Genomic DNA, 15,787 nt, shown 5'->3' with positions numbered 1-15,787 from the left:
ACACAAAAGAGTAATTAATACATAGAAATAATGAATAAAACGTTAACCCCTTACTAATTCCTCTATGTGCTTGTAATTATCTAGCGTATAGCGACATTTAAAACGTTCATATTCACCCATTTGATGTCATCTTGGGCAACATAACAAACGTCACAAAAGCGACATATATCGAGCAATATTCTATTTAGTACATATACTACGGTTAGTATGCGTACGAATTTTAGTGATCACAATTATTTAGCCATGCAAAATGCAAATCCCACATATTTTGTATATTAAGGTTGATTAATACACATGCAAACTTATTTAGTAGTGTTATAATTAATAGATTATTTGACTAGTATATTTAAAACCGAATAGGGGGTATACAAAATTTTGGTCTACTGCTCCATCAATAGATCCAAATTATACAGCATTTTTTTCATATTTTGTTTTCATAATAAATGAACGAGCTAACAAGTAAAAGATTGAAGATCTTGTGGTGGAGCATAGTTATTGATACTAATCCATAGTTGTCTCTTGCTGGGGATTAATTTCAGATACATCATTGAGAAAGGAAGGGTGCTTGAAACAATATCAGCAGGGCAATCGGAAATGATGGACCCTCGGGAAGAGCAATTAAAGTGTTGTTCATTCCCTGCCCCTCTTTGCTTTAATCACAGGATCAATCGTTTACCCTAAAATGCTCTTTAAACTAAGAGGCAGGAATCCCAATTGTGCAGTGAAACGGCTCATTTCACACCATAGAATCTAGCTATTTTGACATTTTAACATCCATTGATACATAAGGAACCTCGTGCTATTAACCATGGAAGTGCTGAGGCTCCCCCCCCCCCCCCACTCAGTGATAAGCGAATTCTTTTTATTTGATGTTTGGGACAGTTCGCTCTTATGCCTTAACATTTTTCCCTTAAAGATACAGGCCTAATTTGTGTCTTTTTTTTTTCTCCACATGTTGGTGATTCTCGCGTGTACCAGAGCTTGTGAATCGCCCTGGAGGGAACTAAGAAAATAGTCAAAATTCTGATGGATATTTCTATGTAAATTCCTAATCTTTAGAATATCCCCAGGCGTCAGACTATATCTTGAGTATTTATAGTGATTCTCCAGTGTGCCAATATGTGGTGCCATATTGCTCAGTGGTGACTGAGCAATATGGCACCACATATTGGCACACAGTACTGCCCCAGAAGTGATGGAGCAGAGCCATATAAGCACCACCACTGCTTGCTGATGTCTGTTCCTTTCGTTCCATGGCCTTTAACATGGATCTGAAGCTCTGCAGGTTTGACCATTGTCTTTACCGCTCAAAAAAAGTGTTCTAGGGAACGATGCACCCCTCAAATGACAGTATTCAAGCTGTTCCAACACTGCAGAAAGCAGATGTCTGTCACAAACCCACACATGGTACTCCTGTGGGGCTTCGGCTTAGGCCATGATTAACTGCCACGCTAATGGTATTCTGGACAGGTATGTTGCAAAGCAGAAGAGGTCGCTGGTGAAGAATCGGCCATGCTCCTGTTCCAGGTCCGGGAGCTGAGGCCATGAAAGGCCAGCTTCCGTCTAGAAGTATTCCTTTTTTTTTTTTTTTTTTTTATTCCTCATATACCACCAGACGGAAGGGCAGTCCAAATGAGGAAGCCCCCTCCCCTCAACCCCCACCACAAAAGGTACGATTCCGATTTTAGGACCCTGGGGGGAGAGGGGGAGGGGTCTAACCTCTCTGGCATTTTACTGTTTGCTCTGTCCACTCCAACGTTTACTCACTGAGAGGCCCATTGATGATGTTAGAGATTGAGCCCCAACAGTGCCCAGGTGAAATCATCGGAATACTTCCATCATCTATTCCGCCAGGCCATTAAGGGTGCCCATACCTTTGCTTCACTAGAGGGATCGCAGGCAATATCTGACTCACATGTGAACATAATATGTTTCAAGCAATCTGAGAAGATGGGTGCCTTCTCGTTTTTCCACGCCCTACATATTTCTCGCCTTGCTAACAACCTAATATAGAAAATAAGTTTAGAATCAGTGGCACATATTTGATAATCGTTAACTAACCCAAACAAAATTGTCTTTGGATTTATGATAAGTTGTACATTTAATACTGCTGCAGTGAATTCACCTAAACTAGCCCAATATTGCGCCAGAGAGGGACAATCCACAAACATATGTATGTCCTCAGCGGCGAGTAATCTACAACGAGGGCACCGATGTTCGAGGTTGGTGAATCTTACAAGTTTCTTGGGCGAGATATATACTCTATACAGGGTGAACAGATGGTTCCTTTTAAGTGCAGCTGGCTTAACCACATTATGTAGCATAGTAAAGGAATCCTCCCACAACTCCTTAAGATTATTATAATCCAAATCAACCTGTTCGCCCCATATTTTTAAGAGTTCAATCTCCGGAATTTCTTCTGCTCCCATCATAGCCCAATACCAAAATGCCAACTCTCTTTTCCAGGTCCCTTTCTTGTTTACCAGGTCAAAGCTTGGATTAGATGTACAAGACACCGGCGCGAGAGTAGCCCACCAACCTGATAGTTGATAATATTTGAACCTGGTGAGAGAACCCTCCGTCAGGGTATAGAGAGAATCCCAATCAATGAGCTGTGTATCCTTTAGAAGATCTCCCCAATGTGTAATACCGGCCAACCTCAAAGGGCGAGCTAGCTGATCTTTCAAACACTCTGGGGTCCCTGGTGAGTCCCATATCGGGGCCTGGGGAGCATAATAGGGGATTCCCAACTTTTTCCTGAAAAAAACCCAGTTTTTTTGGGCAGCTAACAGAATCTTCAATCTGACTTTTTTTTAAAACCTGGGATCACCAAATTTGAACAGAAAGTATTCCTGACCCTGGGGTAGATTGTGTAACAAAGCCTGAAATAGGGAGCCTAAGACAGTAGTGTCTGCCTTATCTGCCAATCGTCTGAAGTTTTTAAGTTGGAACAAATGACAGTAGATAAGTAAATCTGGAAGGGCAAGGCCCCCAACTTTTAATTTTCTCGTCAATTTTTACCAAGATATTCTCGGCAGTTTAGAGTTCCAAATGAATGAACCTATTTTTCCCTGCAATTTAGCTATGTCTTTTGGATCAAAAGATAACGGAATAGAGTTAAATAAAAATGTAATTTTAGGCAAAATAGTCATTTTCACAAGGTTCACTCTGCCAAATATGTTAAGCGGAAGCCCAGACCAACGTTGAAGGAGATGACAGATTTCCTTATAAACTCTATCGAAATTTATTTTAGTTGTCGGATTTATATCTTGAACTAGATATATTCCCAGATATCTCATCTTAGGTTTAACAGCCAGATGTTCCTCTACCGAATTCCACTGCATAAGCTCGGTTTTATAACCAGAGATTGCCCCAAAGTCTTCTGCCCACGCAAAGAGTCTAGGGACGGCCTCTTCTGGGTTTGATGTGAACATTAAGAGATCGTCCGCATAAAGAGCAAACTTCAACTCCAAACTCGCGATATTAAAAGGTTTGAAAGTCGAGTCAGATCTCAACTTAACAACTAAAGGCTCGATATACAAATTAAACAAAAGAGGGGAAAGGGGACATCCCTGTCTAGTGCCACGGAATATGTGTATCCATTCAGTGAGAAAACCATTTACTAAAATTTTGGCTTTGGGACTAGAATATAAGGATCGAATCGAGGCTATAAAGTTCAATGCCATACCAAATGCAGCTAATGTTTCCCAGAGATAGGGCCAACTAACTTGGTCGAAAGCCTTTGCGGCATCAATGGCCACAATAGTTAGGGGAGACTTTTCATTAGTCGCTACATCTATGGCAGCGATGGCCTGAAATGTAAGTTCGTTCAGCTGCCTACCCGGCATAAAGCCTCTTTGATCACTGTGGACCACTGATTTAATAACCTTGGCCAATCTCGTTGCCAATACGCCTGCAAAAATTTTATAGTCCATATTCAGCAGCGAGATTGGCCGATAGGATTCGACCATCAGAGGGTCCTTATTAGGTTTTAATATTAGAGTCACTGTTGCCTCGGACCATGTTTGTGGCACAGCCTCGCCGGAGAGGTGTATTTTATTAACTAAAGTTGTAAGGATTGGTACAACTGATTCTGGGTTTATTGGATATGCCTCAACTGGGAGGCCGTCCGGACCCGCTGCTTTGCCTTTTGCCATGCTCTTTAGTTGATTGTAAACTTCACCCTCCTTAATTGGTGAACTCAAAAAGACCCTATCTGCTTCTGTAAGATGTGGTAAGACTAGTTGGTTAAGCCACTTTTCAGCCTTCTCTGAAGAGAAACCTCCTTGTTCTGCATACATCTTTGACATATAATTATGGACTTCTTTTGATATCTCATGGTTGTTGTAGGTCAAAGTCCCTGAGTCTTGTAGGATCAAACTCCCAATTTGGTTCTTGGCTCGATCTGTTCTGGCCTTCCAGGCCAGGAAACGACCACACTTCTCCCCATAAGAGAAATTACTTAGTCTACTCGCATTCCATCTTTCCTTAATGGCTTTATCGAGGAGAGCCTGATATTCTGCTTTTAAGGAGTTTAACTCGTTCAGTAGTACATCCAGACTAGGATATTGCATTAGGGAGGCTAATTGAAATTGTTGTTCTTTCAACTTAATTTTTATAAGGGAGTCCGCTTCTGCTTTCCTTTTGTCCCTATTTCTCTTAATCGTGAGTGTGGTTATTATCGCCCTCATAAAGGGCTTAAAGGCCTCCCATACAATCTGGGCACTTGCTGAACCACAGTTGAATCTAAAATATTCTTCCAGCTGTGTGGATAGTTGTAATTTTACTTCGTCTGTTTGTAATAGTGATCTATCAAGAGTCCACCTTCTCGTTTGTACTTTTACGAAATTAACTGTTAATTCTACTGAAGAGTGATCCGAGAGTAGAGCGGGAATGTAAGAGGAGGAGACTACTTGGGAAAGAAGCATCTGATCTATCAGAAAAAAATCAATCCGGGAATGATGCCTATATCTATGACTATAAAAAGAATAGTCTCTACCCGTAACATTCCTAGTCCTCCAAATATCCAGTAAATTGAAGTCTTTCATTACGTTCTTTAGTTCTAATTTTGTTTTGGGAAGAGAAGCGGCAGTGGCTCTAGAGGTCCTATCCAAGTTTTTATCAAAAACCAAGTTGAAGTCACCCCCCAAAATAATAGGGGCATTTAAATTGAAGAGAGATGACTTCAAATTGGCCAGATGTTCCGGACAGTCCTGATTGGGGCCATAATAGACTGCACATGTTAGGGAAAAACTATCTACTTTTAACTGGGCGGACAGCCATCTGCCTGACGTGTCCGTGTCATGGTTCTCTATTCTAATTTTACTATTTCCTTGAATTAATATCGCTACCCCTCTTGTACTTCCACTTTGACGAGAGCACAGGAGATCCTGAACCCAGCTTTGTTTCTCAAAGGCAATCTTGCATTCTTGAAACTCCAGGTGGGTCTCTTGTAGAAGGCATATATGGGCTCCTGATTTTTTCAGAAATTCGCAGACTCTGTTAAGTTTCCTCCCATCTCTCAATCCATTCACATTCCAGCTGATTATTTTAGTTTTATTTAGAGAATTCATTATTCCAGAGAGTAGATTTTCTTATACACCAGACGATATCCAGATCTAACTTATATACACAAGGAGTATTAATTTACTACAACTCATGCTGCTGGCTCTATGAGGAAATGTTTTATTTATTTTTTCCACCCACCCTATCCCCCCCCTCCCCTCCACCACCCACAATGAGGAACCCCCCACAACTACTATGGCGATGATAATCGCCTATTTGAGAGGCCCCGTTTTTCGTACAGAACCCACCACTCTCAATTACACATATTTTACTTAGCCAGTGACCCAATAACCTTGTTACTATTATGTAATCCCTTATATCTACACACACACCTTGTTTATGTTGTGTATATATATTTTTATTTTTCATTTAGTATATTTTATTTTATACTTTTTTTTTTTTTTTCAGATATTGTGCATGAGTCATGGATGTTTTTTTTTTGTTTTTTTTGTGATATGTCGCTATTATCGTTATTAATGTGATAGTCTCTATTAAACCTCCTTCATGCGAGATATAAAGGTATCAACCTCCTGAACGGAGGAAAGGTTATTATTATTATTATTATTATTATTATTTATTTTTGTAGAGCGCGTAGTCACCCGGAGGTATCCCAGCGCTAAACGATCCTATCTCCTGAATTCAGTGGGAAAAGGGAAAAGAAGAGGGAAAGGGAAGAGGGAGGGGAGGGGGACACGAGGGAACAAGGTTAAGGACAGACAAGTTCACTGAGGGAAAAGGTGAGTTTTGAGCCGTTTCCTGAAGCGGAGATAATGCGGTTCGAGTCGCAAGACGCGGGGGAGTGAGTTCCAGAGTTGTGCAGTATGGACTGAGAAACGTCTTCCTCCTGACCGGGCTTTCTTGAATCTGGGGGTGGCAATGAAGTTTTCCGTGTCCGAGCGGAGGGGGGTCTAGAGGATTTGTAGGATGTAATGAGTTTCTTAAGAACAGGGGGGCCTTGATTTTGTAATAGTTTGTGAGCTAGACACAGGGCCTTGAATTTGACCCGCTCTCTTATGGGAAGCCAATGGAGGAGTTTTAGGGCCGGTTTGGCCGACGCTCTGGCAGGAGTCTTTGTGAGAATCCGGGCCGCGGTGTTCTGAACTCTCAAGTTTGTTCAGCGTCGCTTCAGGGGTGCCCAGGTAGATCACATTGCTGTAATCGAGCCTCGAGAGTATTAGGCCCTGAATAAGCAACTTTTGGGAGTTGATGGGCAGGAGGGGCAGGACTTTCCTTAACGATTTCAGGAGCCCGAAACAGGTCCCGGCTACTTTCTTCGCCTGCACGGTAAACGAGAGGTCGGTGTCGAGCCATACACCCAGACTTTTTACTTCATCTTTGGGTTCAGGGGGAGGGCCCAGACAGGCTGGCCAGATGTTCGGGGAGAATATGGGTCCTTTCGGGCCGAGGAGCAGAATCTCCGTTTTTGATCCATTTAATTTTAGGGCTGAGGTGTTCATCCAGCGATGGACCTGTGCAAGGCAGTTAAGTAAGTCTGCTGGTTGTTGTCTGGGGTGAGATAGTGAAACAACTAATTGTGTGTCGTCAGCGTAACTGACGACGCTCACTCCGAATGGGATGATGACTTCCTCCAATGTGGACATATAGATATTAAATAATGTGGGGCTCAGGGAGGAGCCCTGAGGCACGCCATCGGAGGAGCGGGCGTTGTTCTCCCAGATCTGATAGGTCCGATGCGCCAGAAAGGATGTAAGCCAGGCTAGCGCAGAGCCCTCTACACCAGCTCCCTTGAGTCTTTTGATGAGAAGTTGGTGATTGACGGTATCGAAGGCTGCACTTAGGTCGAGGAGGATCACTGCCACTGATCCTCCTCCGTCCAATAGCGCTCTGGCCTCCTCTACCGCTGCCAGGAGGGCGATGTCCGTGCCCTGCCCTGGACGAAAGCCCGTCTGAGAGCTTTTTAGTATGTTATTGACCTCCAGGAACTGGGAGAGTTTTTTATTAACCAGTTTTTCAGCAATCTTGCTGATTCCCGGAAGTAAGGAAATGGGCCTATAGTTAGCCAGATTTTCAGGGTCAAGAGAGGGTTTCTTTAACAAAGCTTTCACAACTGCCGCCTTCCAGCTCGGGGGTACAACTCCCTGTTGGAGTGAGGTGTTGATCAGATGGGTCATGGAGGGAATAATCGTGGGGGCTACCTCCTTGAGGATTCGAAGCGGGGCGGGATCCCTGGGAGAGCCGCTTTTTATGGATTTTAACGTGTTTCCCACTTCTTCGGTCGTAACTTGACCCCAAGAGAGGAGATGACTGGATGTTTGGGGGTTCAGGAGGTCGTTGTCCTCGCAAGAGGTCGCGGGGGGAATTAGGTCGAGAATTTTTGGGATTTTGTCATGAAAAAAATCTGCCAATTGTTGGCATTTTATCTGGTCCGCTTTGGGGTCTGTGGAGTATCTCGGTCCATGAACTGGGGTTTTCAGGAGATTTTTTAGGATAGCGTAAGATTCCTTACTGGAACATACTGCTTTCTCAATTCTTTCCTGAAAGAAAGCGCTTTTGGTTTTTCGGATGGCAGTTTTATAATTTAAAAGTGAGGTAGAATAAACATCTTTATTTATCTCCGATTTCTCTTTTCTCCAGAAGCATTCCGTTCTCTTGCGCTCTTGGCGCAGGACTTTAAGCTCTGGAGTATACCAAAGGGCCGAGGGTATTCTTTTAAAATGTTTGAAGGAGGTAGTTTTGGGGATGAGTGCGTCTAGGGAGGAGGTGATCCATTCGTTAAACTGCTTATAGGCTGTGGCAGGATCAGTGGAGAGCTCAGGGGTGGACTCTGCAAGGGCGGCGGCCCATTCCTCAGGAGCAAGTTTGTGCCACTGTCTGTCAGTGACCTGAATTTTAGTAGATTGGGGGTTGGTGGTGGGTATTTCCCAGGAGATAGGGACAAAGTGGTCCGTCCATGGAAGGACCAAGGGTGGCCTCGTGGTGATGGTTGCAACATTGGTGAGGACGGGGTCCAGAAGGTGTCCCTTCTCATGGGTGGGCTCATAATTAGCCAGTCGGATATTTAGTGACAGTAGAACTTGAAGGAGGTCGGCGGCTATCCGGTCCGTGGGGTCTTTGAAGTGTAGGTTCAGGTCACCTAGGACGAGGAGGTTAGAGGCGGAAGATGCTAATTGTGAGACTGATTCAGTGACCGCATTAAGGAATTTTCCAGGAGTGCCCGGGGGGCGGTAGATCAATAACCCTGACAGAGAGTGAGCTGGGGAGGATTGAATGGAGAACTGGCAGCTTTCGCAGTCCTCAATATGGGCTTTAGAAATTCTACACATGAGTTGCTCCTTAAAGATTATGGCTACCCCCCCTCCCCTCCCTTTAGGTCTGTGTACCGCTTGACAGAGCGTCTTATTTCTCCATACCACTCTTAGGGCAGCGGGGAACTTCATCATCACCTGCGCTCCCAGGCTTCTTAACTCAGTCATTCGAGAGCCCAATTCCCACTGTCTTTGGGCTGTAGCGCTGCCCACGTCGGAACGTATTAAATATTTGGCGGAGTTGATGTGCAGTGATGTGTCTTTCAAAGCTCGCCCTAAGATCAACTCCTTAATTGAGAAAGAGAGAAAATTAACCAGGATCTTCCTTGGAGCCTTCCTGTCTGGGTGTTGTCTAAATGGATCTCTATGGGCTTGCTGGATCTCCTTTTCCAGATCGATGTCTGGTCTATCTTTTAAGACCCCCTCTCTCAATAGTTTACAAATCGGAGACTTTACATCACCATTCTCTATTCCTTCAGGGATCTTCAAAAATTTCAAATTGTTTCTTCTGGCGTGGATCTCTAATCTTTCAATATCGCCTTGAAGAGCCCGATTCTGCGTCTGCAGAACAGAGATGGTATCCGAGTGATTTTGAGAACTTTTTGCTAAATTGTCAACTTTGTTTTCGAGTGCCTCTGTTCTGGTACAAATATCGTCTAGTTTTGACTCTAGGGCCGTATATTTCTCTGAGATTACCTTCTGATTCCCTTCGGAGATTTCAAACCTGGAAAGGAATTTCGCAAATAGGTCTTCACGGAGGGAGAAAAGAAGATTCTTCAACTGGTTACCCCCCCCCGGGGTGTTCCCCACTAGGGGATTCCTCTGCGGTCTCACTACCACTATAGCATGTATTGTCCTCACGAACAGCAGATTGCAATACCCCGTCTAAGTGTCCTCCTGTGTCTGAACTCCCTGGTGTCTTACTCAGACCCATGTCAACTTCTATATCTGGCTCAGATAATAGAGGGGTGAATTTATTTGCTAGGGGGATGATCTCTGCGTGAGGCATCGAAGACATCAAAGGATTCTGTGGAGAATGTAAAGTATGATCCTGACTAGAGCCGCTGGAGGGTATAGAACTGCGGAGGGTCTCCTCCATTATTTTAAAATATGATTTCAGTGATGGAGTAGTTTTTACAATACTACGCCCACCTTTTCTATCGTCCCCCGACTTGTTCTTCTCCCTCCTATCTTTTTTCCTGTGCCTAGGTGACTTGGGTGCCACAGTAGGTTCTTGCGAAGACCGGTCTTTCTCAGGTATTTAACGCAATTGGTACCTGTTTCTAGGAGCTAAGGCGGGTCCCTTCCTTTGACCACCACAGTCTTTCTCCGTCCCTTTTTCTGCAGAGGAATTGCTAGCCGAGGCTATTAAACCCCCCCGCCCTCACGCTCGCTATCTCGTGATCTGCAACCACAGTACTGGGGATAGGCTCTATGCCAGCAGGGTCCATCCCTATGCTTTGAAAAATAGTTCGCGGGTAGATGTACTCAACAGATTGAACATTGAATAGATTCTGATAACAACGTGAGGGGGTGATAGAGAGAGTATCTGCAACAACCTGGGAGATCTCACCTGTGGCTGTAACGGCTATGCTGAGGGTCCGAGGCCAAGATTCCCCCCCTTCCACCGCCTTACCAACCATGAACGCTGACCAACGTTGGAGCGGACGTAGAACACCGTACCACGGGTTTGAGTGGGATAAATCCTCGCAGACGCTGCCGTTACTCTCCTCCACTCCCCAGCGAAACCTCTGCACACGCCCCCATACCGAAATCCTCCCAAGGTCTCTCTGCACTTCTCTTCACTGCGCACCGACGACGCAAGGTGTAACGAGTCGTGGACTGTCATCCGCTGTTTCTCTCCCCCTGGGTCCAAGTGCTCGCCGAAGTCTGTTCCACTCTCCACAGCAGCGCGAGATATCCGGGGGAAAAGAGGAAAGAAAACCCCCTGTGAGCATAGCACACCGGTAAGTAATACGCAGAAAATCAAATCCTCACCATTCCGTCCTGGGTGAGGAACTCCATGCAGGGGACACGGCTAATTTGAAAAGAAAACCGGGCAGACATCTGACAAAAAGACGGAGCCTCTCACGGCCAGCGTCAGCCTGCCGCCATGTTCCTCAAGCCACTCAGGGCATTATCTCACCCCCGTCTAGAAGTATTCCGATGAATCCAAGCTATGGCACAAGCCTAGGCAGGCCAAGCATGACTTTATCCCATCCTGAGACTTGAAGTCTGGTGAAAAGGAGTGAGGGTGTCCTAATAAACATTGCACTACACCAATGTCTCCTGGGTCTAAACTAATCCTGCACTTTATCCTTTCCTGCCCCACAAACTTCCTGGGCGGTTTACCCCGTAGCAAAAAAATCTTTAAAGAATCCATTCTACTAAGATTTTGTGCTATTTAAGCTGCTTTTGGCTTGTCTTCAGTCCCAACGGAGCCAAAGGAGTATCCAGTTGAACTTCTGCCAGTGGGTCTGCATCTGTGGGACCTGCTATCAGGCTCGTATTGACATCTGCTCTGGTTCTATGGTCCATATTCATTCTTTTGGTGCCAACCCTGCTGGTGATTGATCCCACACTGGTTTGCAACCACAAATGGACGTCTGACTGCTCTAGGCTACTGTTTGACTATGAAATCACAAGTGCATCCAATGGTTTTATAAGCAATTTCAATCCCAGACCTCGGCCTTGATGTCGGTATTAGCAGAGGATTTGCACTCTTTTACGCTCCAATACTGACCCAGTGTGGGATACTAGTGTTCCCTGGAACAGTAAAGATGATGAAAGGGACCGATTGCTGCTGCCTCTATACTAAAATGCCAGTGGACTAGACACATCTGAGACAGTTTGAGACTCCATTTGGGCCACCAATGGAGGAAAGTGCTTGGTTTGCATGGTGGTTTAGAGGGCAGCTGAAACTCTAGAACTGCAGTTGCCCACTAAGAACACAAATGTATTAACGGATTCTTGAACTAGAGCCAGGCTTATCAGAGCCATAACCATGTATTGTAAGCCTTTCTGATGCACTTCTGGCTATGAGTCAAGCTAGGTTTGCACCTGCCAGTAAGTCGACCTGTGGCTAGGCGATGTAGGCCAGTTGAAGCTTCAAGTTGGGTCAAACCAAATTCTTTCCCAACCAATCCTCTGGTTAAGGAATTTAAAGACTCGATGTTTTAGGATACAAAATGTTTTCTTTGGCTTCCCTGGCCTGCTGGTTTACCACAGCTTCTCTTGTATAGGTACACTTATGTGTTATGGGACATAGCCAGCTACCTCTGGTCCTTTCGGCCCAAACGATACAGGATGCAGAATATTATGTACTCTGGGCAGGCCTGGACACTACAGACTGCACCAACGGAGCGGTTGGCACCAATGCCTTTCTCGAAAGGGACTCCTGGTTAAGATGGAACAGTTTTCTGGAGATGTACAGTTCTCTCTAATGTACATGCCCTTTGGCTCTAGGCAGTTCTGAGGAAAAATTGATTCAACGCTGTAATGATTGAAGGACAGTAGTTCAAAACCCATTCTCTAGGGCTATTGACACAACTAAACAATTTCCTCACTAACGCAGTAAATTAGAGGCTATCCCTGGGGGATGACTTGCAGCCTATGCTAGCCTGCCAACCTGTGCTGCAATTAGCCGACCCTGTCCTTTCTGGGGCATTTCACTGGTAGACAGCTTACATAGACAGGGGCAGCCTTCCTATACACAGAGCGTCTTAATTTTCGATGCATCGTCTCTGGGCACCAAGTTCTTCATCCACGTTGCCCAGTAAGGGGCCAAGTCCGCTTGTTCGGAGTTGAATGCATCACCTCCCCTGACAGTAAGGAACCGACTCATCGATTTGCTCTTCTGTGGACCTCACTTCCCCTGCACCTGTTTGTCTTTGAATTCAATGCACCCCAGGTACTTTGTGCCAAAAGTGAATCATTCATAGATTCCTATAAACTGAACTGTTTTTTAACTTCTAAAAGGGATCTCTTTTCTTGTGTTGTATTTTTGGCGTTTTGGTGGTTTTTATTCAGGTAAATATTGCCTACTTTTCTAAATTGGTGTGGACTCCTTTTGTAGTGTTTTCACTCTGTTACTGTGGTTTGTAAAATGCTTTACACATGATACTAGCAGTCTGGGTCATCTCAAAGGCAAAGTTACCAAGGGGGAGGGGGGGGGGGGGTTGAGCAGGGGTTATCTTAGCTGTGACACCCTGACTAGAGTAAGGGTCCCTACTTGGACATAGTGCAAACCTCTGCCAACTAGAGACCGCAATTTCTAAAAGCCGCCTTTTATTCTGCTTGCACATTTGGCTCCCAGTTAGTGGATTTATTTTCCATCTCCTTCTTGAAGTTCTAAAGTGTTAAAATAGCATTGAAACTGCCTGCGATTTGAGTGCTTGGTTGGCTGATTTATTAGCTCATTCAGAAATATTATTAAAATGCATGGCATAACTGAAAGGCTTGTTATTTGTAGAAAATCCTTGGTAAAAAATGCCCACGTGAGTAAATGTTGTTTATTTTGCCCTGGCGATGAAAAATGTTCTCTTATGGCAGCCAGTCTGAGCTCTCGAATTCACAGTACTGAGTCAGAAACCGTGGATCCGAAGGGGATGACGGGAGAAAAAGCTTCCTTGTCCAATTAGATTCTACAATTTTTTTTGTGTTTTTAAATGTCTGTCATTGGTGGCGCTCCACAGATCAGGATTAAATGGCCAAGATATACAAAAGTGTTAACGTTTTAGTGCTCTCTGTACTTTTTTTTTTTTTTTTTTTTTTTAAATACTTCTCTCAAATTAATACAGCTTTACATCAAACCAAAAAAAGCACTCTCTGAAGATCCCATGTCAAGTTGCCTGTCATTCCATTCAGGTTTTTGGGCTCTAGGTGTGTGCAAACTTTTATGGGAGTCAGTGGGAAAACACTTCTCTCACCTCCCCTTTAACTTTTTTTTTTTTTTTTTTTACCAGTACTTAGATCTCCTCCAAAATCAACAGTATGGGCCTTCACTGAAAAGCATTTGTTCAAAAGCTAAACTCAAATCAAAAATACCTTTTCAGTTAAAGTGGTACTCCCATGACTACGCCATATAGAATATTGTTGTTGGGCTTTCAGTTGGTACTCTTCAGTTATTGGTCTCTTCGGTCATCACCGCTTGCTTCTGTCTAGGACAGATTCACACACTTGGTCAGCCATCTTGAACCATTGGGTCATTTTGCCTGGCGGGCACAACCACCTATAAAGAAGAGCACTTGAGTGACGTGAATGTTGAGCCAATAATTCTCTCTCCCAATAAATCTGTTACCATTCTTTATCCTCGTAAAGTCATTCTTGTGGGTTAAGGTGACAATAATTCAAAGCCAATCGCACCTTTCCTTTGTTCCAGTAAGAATCCTATTGTCCAGTTGTGTGTTAAAGCTAAAAAGGTTCTGCTATAATTGCAGTTGCCTTGTACGGAGCAACTATAATGTTTTATAAAGATTTTAAAAAGTCTTTCATGCTTATTGACCATTACGTAAGCAATGTTGAATTTTTTGCATGTTTGCAATTCTGCTTGTCAAGGCCAAACTCTTTGACTTTGCCAGAGCTTGTTGGCCGTTTGAAGGTGGTAAAATGACAGCTATTGGTTTGACTGAATGATAGTAACATGTGTTAATAGCTCCTGGAGTTAATTAAACCTGAAATAAGTGCCATTAAAATGCCGCAAGTTTTTTAAAATCAACCGTGTGAAAACTTTCTGAAGCTAACCTTCCCAAGTAAACGGTCTTCACCAGCGGTTTTGAGTAGCACATTGCTCCTTTCTAAATGGCAAAACCAAAGGGGATGATAGACGGAGTGTTGAACAATGCAAGCACCCACCCCCCCCCCCCCCCGTCAACTGATCTAGGTTTAATCCATCATTCTTTAGCTCACTCCGCCACCCCAGTTCATACACCGCTATATGTACATCAGTCTGACCCTGTGCCTCATGGGAACAGTCCAGCCCGAACTGCCAAGCCATGTCTTCCCTGGACCGGAAACTAGTATCCTGGGACCAGCTTCTGGCTAATTAGCAGTCATAAGCCAGGCTAGCTTGAATCCAGAGGCAAAGTGAGCAAGGGACCCACATCTGGGCATACCCTGCTAACTTAGGGCGAACAAAGCAAAACCAAAGGAGATGATGGACGGTCCTAGGATGCTTGTTTCCAGTCCAGGGAGGATCTGGCTTGGCAGTTCGGGCTGGACTGTTCCCATGGGGCACAGGGTCAAGACTGATTTGCATATGGCTAGGTTCAAACTGGAATGGCATGCTGAGCAAAAAAACGATGAATTTAGGCCCAGGTCTCTGTACTGGGGTGAATGTATGACATTGTTCTGCATTCTGTCTAACTGTTTTTGCACGTGGCTAAATGGCGGCAGTTTGGAAATGGCAGAACCTGAGGGTGGCCTGCCGTTTACTGTTCTGCAGGAACAACTGCAGCTGAGAGGCGAGAACAGCTAACCATTTTTGAACTGAGCGGATTGATTGCTTTCTGGAAAGGTGTGTGTGGGGGTGATTTCATTGCTAAGATCTTGCTGGATGATTGGCGTGCTGGTTGGTGTCATAGGTCATGAGGGCAGCTACGTTAAAGGGAGTGACCGCATTTTTGGCATTGGGCATGTTAACCAACTCAGTTTTGAACTGCGTGGTTGCTGTCCAGGGGAGGGCAAATTGTCAAGGGGTTTGTAGAGCAGTGGACACGCTACCACTAGAAGGCTCCTCTTCCTTCCTTTTGCAATGCAGTAGTGGTTTAGTGACTTAACGGGGTGATTGTGTTTAGCGTAAAGCTCCAAATGAATACTACAGCAAGAAATGTTAAGGTTTTTTTATGTAAAAAGTTATTTTAACCATTTGTAATAAGGCTTGTATTTTCTTTTTCTGTGACAAACGCATGCAAAAAAGACTAGGGCAAGGTTTCTCGTGCTTGTCTTACAGACTTCTT

General features: G+C 44.4%; 1 protein-coding gene across 3 annotated transcripts in view; it reads left to right on the top strand.

The window, feature by feature from the left end:
- Window positions 1-15,787, top strand: part of LOC146811683 (E3 ubiquitin-protein ligase TRIM69-like) — a 174,807-nt gene that overhangs the window by 125,212 nt on the left and 33,808 nt on the right. The gene's annotated exons all lie outside the window — the stretch shown is intronic.

This window comes from Triturus cristatus, chromosome 7, assembly GCF_964204655.1.
Source record: "Triturus cristatus chromosome 7, aTriCri1.1, whole genome shotgun sequence".
Lineage (NCBI taxonomy): Eukaryota > Metazoa > Chordata > Amphibia > Caudata > Salamandridae > Triturus > Triturus cristatus.
The sequence above is the reverse complement of the archived record's forward strand: the minus strand, read 5'-3'. Positions and strand labels throughout refer to the sequence as shown.